Genomic DNA, 8,699 nt, shown 5'->3' on the forward strand with positions numbered 1-8,699 from the left:
CCTCAACGCCTGCAACTTGGTTGGAATCCCTGTTTGGAAGTTGTGGATCCCAAGTTGCCAAATTGGCTGCAGCGTGTGTTTTTTTTCTTTGTTTGTCTAAATTGTGTTATTTAACATGCTATTCATGTGTGTGTATTTTTTATCAATTCAGTCCCATTAATAGAAGTATAACCTTTATTATGATAATAGTATTACCATACTAATTAGATTGTATAACCCAGAATGAAGGGTTTGAAAAGTGTCTGGTTTTATGTGTTGATTTCCCTTACCTTAATAGAAATATGGTAGAAGCAAAAATCTAAATGCTTACATTAAAATGTAATGATTATTATCACACACGTGATAAGAGGATGGAATGTGATGGAATATTTTATGTTGGTGCTTTTCTATTTACCAATTTCTGTGTTCTATGTTTGTGCTTTTCTTAAAAACAATTTCTGTGTTCATGCAAGTGACTGATTGAACGAATCCTCACTATTAGTATCTGCAATTTGGCAGTACGCCCAGAACCTTGGTTAGAGAAAGGGATATCTCAGGGCAATACCGACTTTCAGCTCCCTCCAAAGATGTTCTATTGGGTTCAGGTCTAGAGACTGGCTAGGCCACTCCAGGACCTTGAGATGCTTCTTACGGAGCCACTCCTTAGTTGCCCTGGCTGTGTGTTTCGGGTCGTTGTCATGCTGGAAGACCCAGCCACGACCCATCTTCAATGCTCTTACTGAGGGAAGGAGTTTGTTGGCCAAGATCTCGCGATACATGGCCCCATCCATCCTCCCCTCAATACGGTGCAGTCGTCCTGTCCCCTTTGCAGAAAAGCATCCCCAAAGAATTATGTTTCAACCTCCATGCTTCACCGTTGGGATGGTGTTCTTGGGGTTGTACTCATCCTTCTTCTTCCTCCAAACACGGCGAGTGGAGTTTAGACCAAAAAGCTCTATTTTTGTCTCATCAGACCACATGACCTTCTCCCATTCCTCCTCTGGATCATCCAGATGGTCATTGGCAAACTTCAGACGGGCCTGGACATGCACTGGCTTGAGCAGGGGGACCTTGCGTGCGTTGCAGGATTTTAATCCATGACGGCGTAGTGTGTTACTAATGGTTTTCTTTGAGACTGTGGTCCCAGCTCTCTTCAGGTCATTGACCAGGTCCTGCCATGTAGTTCTGGGCTGATCCCTCACCTTCCTCATGATCATTGATGCCCCACAAGGTGAGATCTTGCATGGAGCCCCAGACCGAGGGTGATTGACCGTCATCTTGAACTTCTTCCATTTTCTAATAATTGCGCCAACAGTTGTTGCCTTCTCACCAAGCTGCTTGCCTATTGTCCTGTAGCCCATCCCAGCCGTGTGCAGGTCTACAATTTCATCCCTGATGTCCTTACACAGCTCTCTGGTCTTGGCCATTGTGGAGAGGTTGGAGTCTGTTTGATTGAGTGTGTGGACAGGTGTCTTTTATACAGGTAACGAGTTCAAACAGGTGCAGTTAATACAGGTAATGAGTGGAGAACAGGAGGGCTTCTTAAAGAAAAACTAACAGGTCTGTGAGAGCCGGAATTCTTACTGGTTGGTAGGTGATCAAATACTTATGTCATGCAATAAAATGCAAATGAATTACTTAAAATTCATACAATGTGATTTTCTGGATTTTTGTTTTAGATTCCGTCTCTCACAGTTGAAGTGTACCTATGATAAAAATTACAGACCTCTACATGCTTTGTAAGTAGGAAAACCTGCAAAATCGGCAGTGTATCAAATACTTGTTCTCCCCACTGTACTTTGATAGGAACGCACACATGTCCAAAGTCCAATTTATAAAGAAAACAACCATGAAGGCAATACGGGCGCCAGCCAGAAAATGTGCTTGGGGAAGAAGTTCGTGCAAGGCCTGTTCTGACTAGAGATGCGCAATGTCTTCATACTTGATCTGGGGAAACACTGGGGAAGTGCTTGGGCTCTCATTGAAGACAGAAGTTTGTCTGGCTCAGTAAAGCCTGAAACATAAATTGTCCGCAACACTGAAATGGGCTACATCTTATGTGGATTAATGAGGAGGCGGAACACACCTCAATTCAAACTTGTTAAAAAATAAAACTTGTTAGAAAATAATTTGAAATTGACAAGTTGAAATTAGCCTATAGATAATTAGCAGGCAGTGTGCCTTGGTTTGAGGGCTGCACGGGTAACTGTCCTGTTGCGTAACAATCACATTTTGGAACAGTGAGTGCATTCTGACATCACACGCATAAAAAACCTCACACTGGAGCGACCGTTAGTGATATTTGGAACTCACACGTGAAAAGGTTAACTGCATGGATATTATCATAGTCCATACTCGTTATAGTTGCAAATACCATGCAGTTGCACCAGGAGAATTTAAACCAAACAGATATTTTTTTTCAGGTCTTCTGCTTCCCTACATTTATTGATGAATACATTTCCCATCATGAAAATGTATTCCCATTTTCCAATCAAATACCTTCATCGATACCACAAAATAAACAGACAAATACCGATTTTTACTCCAATCTGGCAACCCTCATAAAATCTGACATAGCACCACTATCCCAAAGTATTAAGCGAAAACAAGCATAGAAAACAGCATTGGCATTAATAAAAAATAAAAAGAACATACAGTTATTCTAGTGTCAAAATTGACTACAAAGTGTAAATAGGATAGTGTAAATACTATTATATTATAAGTATTTTCGGCGACAACCTGGTTGATTAACAATATTGGGTTGTTAACAGGTTTGTTTTTTCATATAAATAAATGTGGGACACAAAGAAAAAGCAGTGTAGAACACCATTGCCCAAAATGCATTGCTCCAATAACTTTTAAAAGATTGTTCTGAAGTTTGCAACCCAAAAAAACATTTTCCTATGAATAAAGCCACACATAAATGTGTGTATTTCCTACGAATTAAGTCGCACAAAAATGTGTGTATTTTCACACCAATTAAGCCACACAAAAGCGCACAAAATCCGCTGAAATACTTTTTGTACATATTTGCACGAATTGAGTGTGAGATTGTGTTGCAACACGGAATCCACAAAATAGATTTTCACCACGCATCAATCAATGCATGATTTTTGCGCAAATATCAGGATTTGGCCCCTTTAATTCAGAACTTTGCATTCAGTTTATGGAAAGACCTGGGCCGCTTTCCCAAAAGCATCTTAAAGAGCTACTGAACACGCTGATTGGCACTTGTGTTTTTCTGTTGCTCATTAGAAAAACGAGATTTCAGTCTTGGAGGTGTTTTCTGCCGATTCTGCGTTTGGTTAATGATGTTTGTCCGCCATGAGAAACTGTAGACATTGATTAAAATAACCAGAATGAATCTAAGAACTAAAGAAATCTGTAATTTTGACGTTTTTGCCAAGGATGTTTTAGTTGCGCAATTGTACACCTAACTAAGGTGTTTGGTGCAGTATTTCTGAAGTAAAGAAATGCGCAATGTGTTGTCTTATGTAAACAAAGTCCGAGCTGCTGGGCAGGTCTGTCTCACTGTCTATGCTATTGGATAGAGCGCATCACCGCTGCTGTTCACCCCATGTTAGTGGGTAAATGGACATCACAAATCAAAACTCAACCTTCATTTACCCGTTGTGATGCACGGATGTTCCAAACTTCGTTTTAAACGAGACTGACTTTATGACAAATTATCCTATTTACATTTTGTAGTCAATTTTGACACTAGAATAACTGTTTCTGACTCGAATCGATGCCACAGGCCGGTTTCATACATGCATACGTTGCTTTTTAAAGGCAGTCGCTCTTCAAGGCTAAGTTCATCGTTAGAACCTTCATAGGATCATCTTAAATCTCTGAGCTCTTTCCCAAAACAATCGTTATTAATGTTGCACTTGAAAACGTTTGTAATCTAACGCCTGCCTCAGAGCAGTCGTAGAACAGCTAGGCCTAAGTGCGTCCTTATATGTTTTTTTTCCACTGCTGCATCAATTTATACACAAACATATTTTCTAAACATAGAATCACATGGTTTTCAGTCTCTGTGTTACTGCGGATAACTTCAGAACAAAGTTGACTACAAATACAAAGTTGCCAATGTCTTTGCAATTGATACAAACAAGCAATGTGTAAAAATATGTTTCAAATGAACCGAGATGACTGCATTAAAATATAAACAGTAGGCTATGCATATTTGAAACATATTGAAATACATGTAATGTTCAATCAATTGAGTTCTATATTTATCTCAATATATTTCATGATGTGCATCCTAACATTTACGCAATGATGTGCCAAATCTGCGATTTGGGGAATTTTTATTGGGTAAGCATTAAAATAAGCCGCCTCAATATTTAGTGGTAATAGGAGCCGCCCACTGGGCACAGACGTCAGTTCAATGTCTGGTCTGGATTTACATTTGGTTGAGTTGTCAACTAACGTGAAATCAACAAAACATTTCACCATGTCATTGGATTTAGGTTAAAAGTTTGGCGGCAAAAAGACGAAATGCCCATACTTGCAGGGAGATCCTTGAAGATTGATGTCATGGCATACTGACCCCGTGTAGCTCAGTTGGTAGAGCATTGCGCTTGGAACGCCAGGGTTGTGGGTTCGATTCCCACTGGGGCCAGTATAAAAAATTTATGCACTCAATAACTGTAAGTCGCTATGGATAAGAGCGTCTGCTAAATGACTAAAATGTTAAATGAAATTGGACTTCTATCCAGAGGACATCGGAAAATGCCCTCAAAACCGGCCACTAGGGGCAAAAGTGAGCGCTGTTACCATCAAGTAGACTAGGCTTGGGTTTTGCTAGGGTGGTGGATGGGTGTGAACCCATGACTCGGGATCACTGGTTTTAAATTTTTTGTTTTAACCCTATCCCAAACTCTTACCTTCTCCATTCGGAATGAGTGCGTGAACTTAACCATTAACTTCAAAATTTGACATTCGGAGCAACTTCGAAATTTGACGTTTAGAGAATGTGGATGAATGTATAATTCTGCACTGACTGTGAGAGTTTGTTGCTGGATGAGGTTTTGCAAATCCAATCAGTTTTCTATGTTGTTTCAACGTAATCATATTTATTTTTTTTGGTTGAAATGACATGATTCAACCAGTTTTTGCCCAGTGGGTGATCCGTCGCCAGTATTGTGAAATAATTATAATGTTAAGGTAAGATTTGAATGGAGAAAGCTGATCTGAGAGCAGAGCTCGCTTACTTTCAATACTCAGTATAGACACATGCTCCAACGACGCACTTAGCGACCGTTCACTCTGTGTGGTGTTTTAGGAAACTCTCCTAAACCTAAATTCCATCGCTATCGGGAAACCGGGCCCTGGGCCTCGTTTCCCAGTTGTGATGTAATTTAACCTGATGATCGTACCAGATAGATCATTATTTATGAGCCAACTTTTTAAGTGTTTCCCAAACAAGCACATAGAGAGAACGTTCGCTAAGTGCGTCGTTAGACTGTCCGTACTGATAGGATCGAAAGAAAATCAGCGCTGCTCTCAGATCAGCTTTCGCCATTGAAATCTTACCTTAACATTATAATGATTCCACAATACTGACGACGTATCAGCTCCTATAGAGAAATGACCACCTATGGCTGCAAATGGGCTATTGAGGCGGCTTATTATGCTTAAATTTGATTTACCCAATAATAATGCACTAAATCACAGATTGGGCACATCATTGCGTACATGTCACACATGAAACACATTGAGGGAAAAATGACAGACCGTAGCCTAGTAGGAAATTAGAACTCAATTGATTGAACATGAAATGTATTTGAATATGATTGAAATTAAGAGCCATGTTACTAACGAGGGCTCGGGGAAACACCTCGGCTACTAAAGATACATCGTAACAAGGTTCTAATGATGATCTTAATGCTACTAAGGCTCTGGGAAACGAGGCCCTGAGCTGTCAGTTGATGTAAAGAGGACCGGGTCGCCTATAGCCTAAACTGTCAGTTCATTTGTAAGTGTTATAACAGCCGATGTGTTGTCATTTTGGATGGTTTAGCCTACTGCGCCCCGACCTGTTTCCTCTGTTGCATGGTTTATTTCCCCGGGGTCACGGGGTCAAACGACTTATTGCACTAATTGAATGTGAACGGTGGGTGTTGAAGTCTTTAACCCCTTCATAATCAACAAAATGATATCCGGCTAGATAGTGGAAACTAAGAAGTAACCTATATCTTATTCCACAGATGAGCTAATAAGGCTGTTATGAAAAACCCTCATGATGATAATCTGAAATGGACAACCCTAATTGGGTAAATTAGTGACGAGATGTTACATTTTCCAGTAATATAAATTGGGATCTAAATGCTTTTGAGAATCGTCAACAGTGCTCGAGTATTTTAATATTATATCCTCAATTCTTCCCTGAGGCTATGAGGGAGTGCTTGACTTGGCAGGAGCTCACCAGAGCTGAGTACCGGCACCTCACATGTTCTACTGCTTGAGCTCCTATTCCTCTTATATAATAGTAGCTCAAAAGTATTGTGGAGCTCCTGCACCTAAATGTAAACAATACCGGCTACCAAAATGAGTACAGGCACCTATTTTAGTCCAAGTCAAGCACTGCTCTGAGGGATTCACACTCTTTGTCCTGGAATATTGGATATTATGTGCACATTTTGCCTTGCGCCATTTTAGGGCTACGTGGCCACGGCAGGGGGCACTCAAAAAATCCAGGCATGCTTAATACATTTTAAGTGTTAGCGTTTGCACATTGCATAATGTTGTTCATAACCCTATATCAAAGTTTGTTTGATGCATCACTACAATATTGTTACATGGTTACCATATTCATCACAATTGATGCTCGGTTATATCCGCCATCGGTTCGTTATACTCCATAACAAACCCATTCCTTGCAAATATTAGCTTTTATTACATTTACATTACATTACATTTTACATTTTTTATTCACCCAACCTCAACCTCCTTCCCGTTTTACGTTTTAATAATGGTTGACAAGTATTTTAATTTAACATGTAGCCCAATAGGACTGTAACCTATGTGATAGGTTCATCTTTGGACGAGAAAGTGCCACAACAATTGACTGTTTTTGTGTTTTTTTTTCTTCACATTTGTATTTAAATATTTTCAACATTTATGGATTATGAATTTCAAGTTCTACATTGATAGGCCTTCAGCGATCACATCTTGAATTAAAGTAATCTTCGTTTACTTCTCCTATATTTTCTAAAGAATTTCTGGATTAATGAACATGTTTCAACCTTGTTGTCCTTAATGATAATTTAGACCGCTATTTAATTATTATTTACTCTGAATTAATAGCCTATATTCATGCATCATTAACGAGTAATTCTCAGCTGGTGATTGATCGGCAGTTTATTTATCCAGGACCCAGGGAGTCCAGTTAGTTTCGTTGCTGCACCAGGTTTGCATTTAGACTGTAGGATAATTTCATCATCAAATGATAGACTAATATGCAACCAAAAGTTTGTAATTTTGTAGGTCTATGAAATTATAGTTTTACCATAACTCCAAGACTATTGTTTACATTTTGATATTAATTTTAGAATAATTATTTTATTATTAATTTAATTTGTTATACAGCGCTTTTAATTAGAGTATCCTCAAATCTTTAGGCAGAAACATACAACAATACGTAGCCTACATTAATTATAATAATAAAATAAATGTCATGCTTGTTTGAAATGAATGGTTTACCAAGCGACTTTTTATTTTCTATACGTGGTGTGTCTTCGCCCATGGAAACCTCGTTTGATTCGAGTCAAGGGGTCTCAAACTAAAAACTTTCCTAATAAAAAAAGTGATCTACAAGTAAGTTTATTCATGGTATGTCTTGTGCACTGTTGTTTTATCTCTGATACTAAATGTTTGCACAAATGCTTTATAGCGGGCCCACATAACTAGATAACACTGCTTAGTTCAACATTAACCCACCATATATAGGACATATTTCATACGTGTTTGTACCGTCTCTTTTTTTCTAGTGGCACACTCACGTTTTCTGAAAAATCCTGTAATGTATTGATTAGGCTATAGTCAAATAGTAAATATGATTAGGTCTACCATAAAAACCTTGTAATAACTCAATAATTACAATTCTATTCCGTTTGTCAAATCTTCTCCACTTTGAAAGATATGATAAGAAAACATTGCCAACCCCTTTTTTAAATGTTTGAGTGTGTAAACGTTATGCATTAGATAGGCTATTTAGATGGCTTTGCTAAACAGTTTTCTATATTTGGCCTCCCAATTGCGCCCTGACTCTACCAGCAACATGCGGGAAAAGAATAGATGAAAATAAAACGAATCTTAAGCCTTGTTATCAGTGTCTTCTAGTACACCGTATACAGCTATAGATACAACGTTTCAATAAGTTGGTAAAGATCAATATTCTCTTCTATATTTTCCCCTCAAACAAATAATCATGCTTCTGACCAGGCCACCTGTCATGGTCCTCGAGCTCACTCTGATTTTCAGCTGTTCATGAAGCTCTAATATAACTTAATTAAATATGCTAATTTTGTAATCAAATAAAGCCCTACTCGTGCAGTAGGTTATGATACGTGATAAGAAGACAGTGAGAGGTCCTATATTGGACCCTTATCAAAATGAGGAAGCCAACCTTTATATACCGACGCATTAGAAAATGTGATTAGTTGGAAAAAATAACTTGTTCCCGGCACTTTACGCATAACGTCTTGGCACAT

At 38.7% G+C, this 8,699-nt stretch overlaps 1 non-coding gene across 1 annotated transcript; it reads left to right on the plus strand.

Moving 5' to 3' along the window:
- Positions 1–4,531: 4,531 nt before the first annotated feature.
- On the plus strand, positions 4,532–4,606 carry trnap-ugg. Its single transcript has one exon. It is a non-coding gene; the product is annotated as a tRNA-Pro (tRNA).
- Positions 4,607–8,699: the final 4,093 nt, after the last annotated feature.

This window comes from Coregonus clupeaformis, unplaced genomic scaffold (genome assembly GCF_020615455.1).
Source record: "Coregonus clupeaformis isolate EN_2021a unplaced genomic scaffold, ASM2061545v1 scaf0236, whole genome shotgun sequence".
Taxonomy (NCBI): Eukaryota; Metazoa; Chordata; class Actinopteri; order Salmoniformes; family Salmonidae; genus Coregonus; species Coregonus clupeaformis.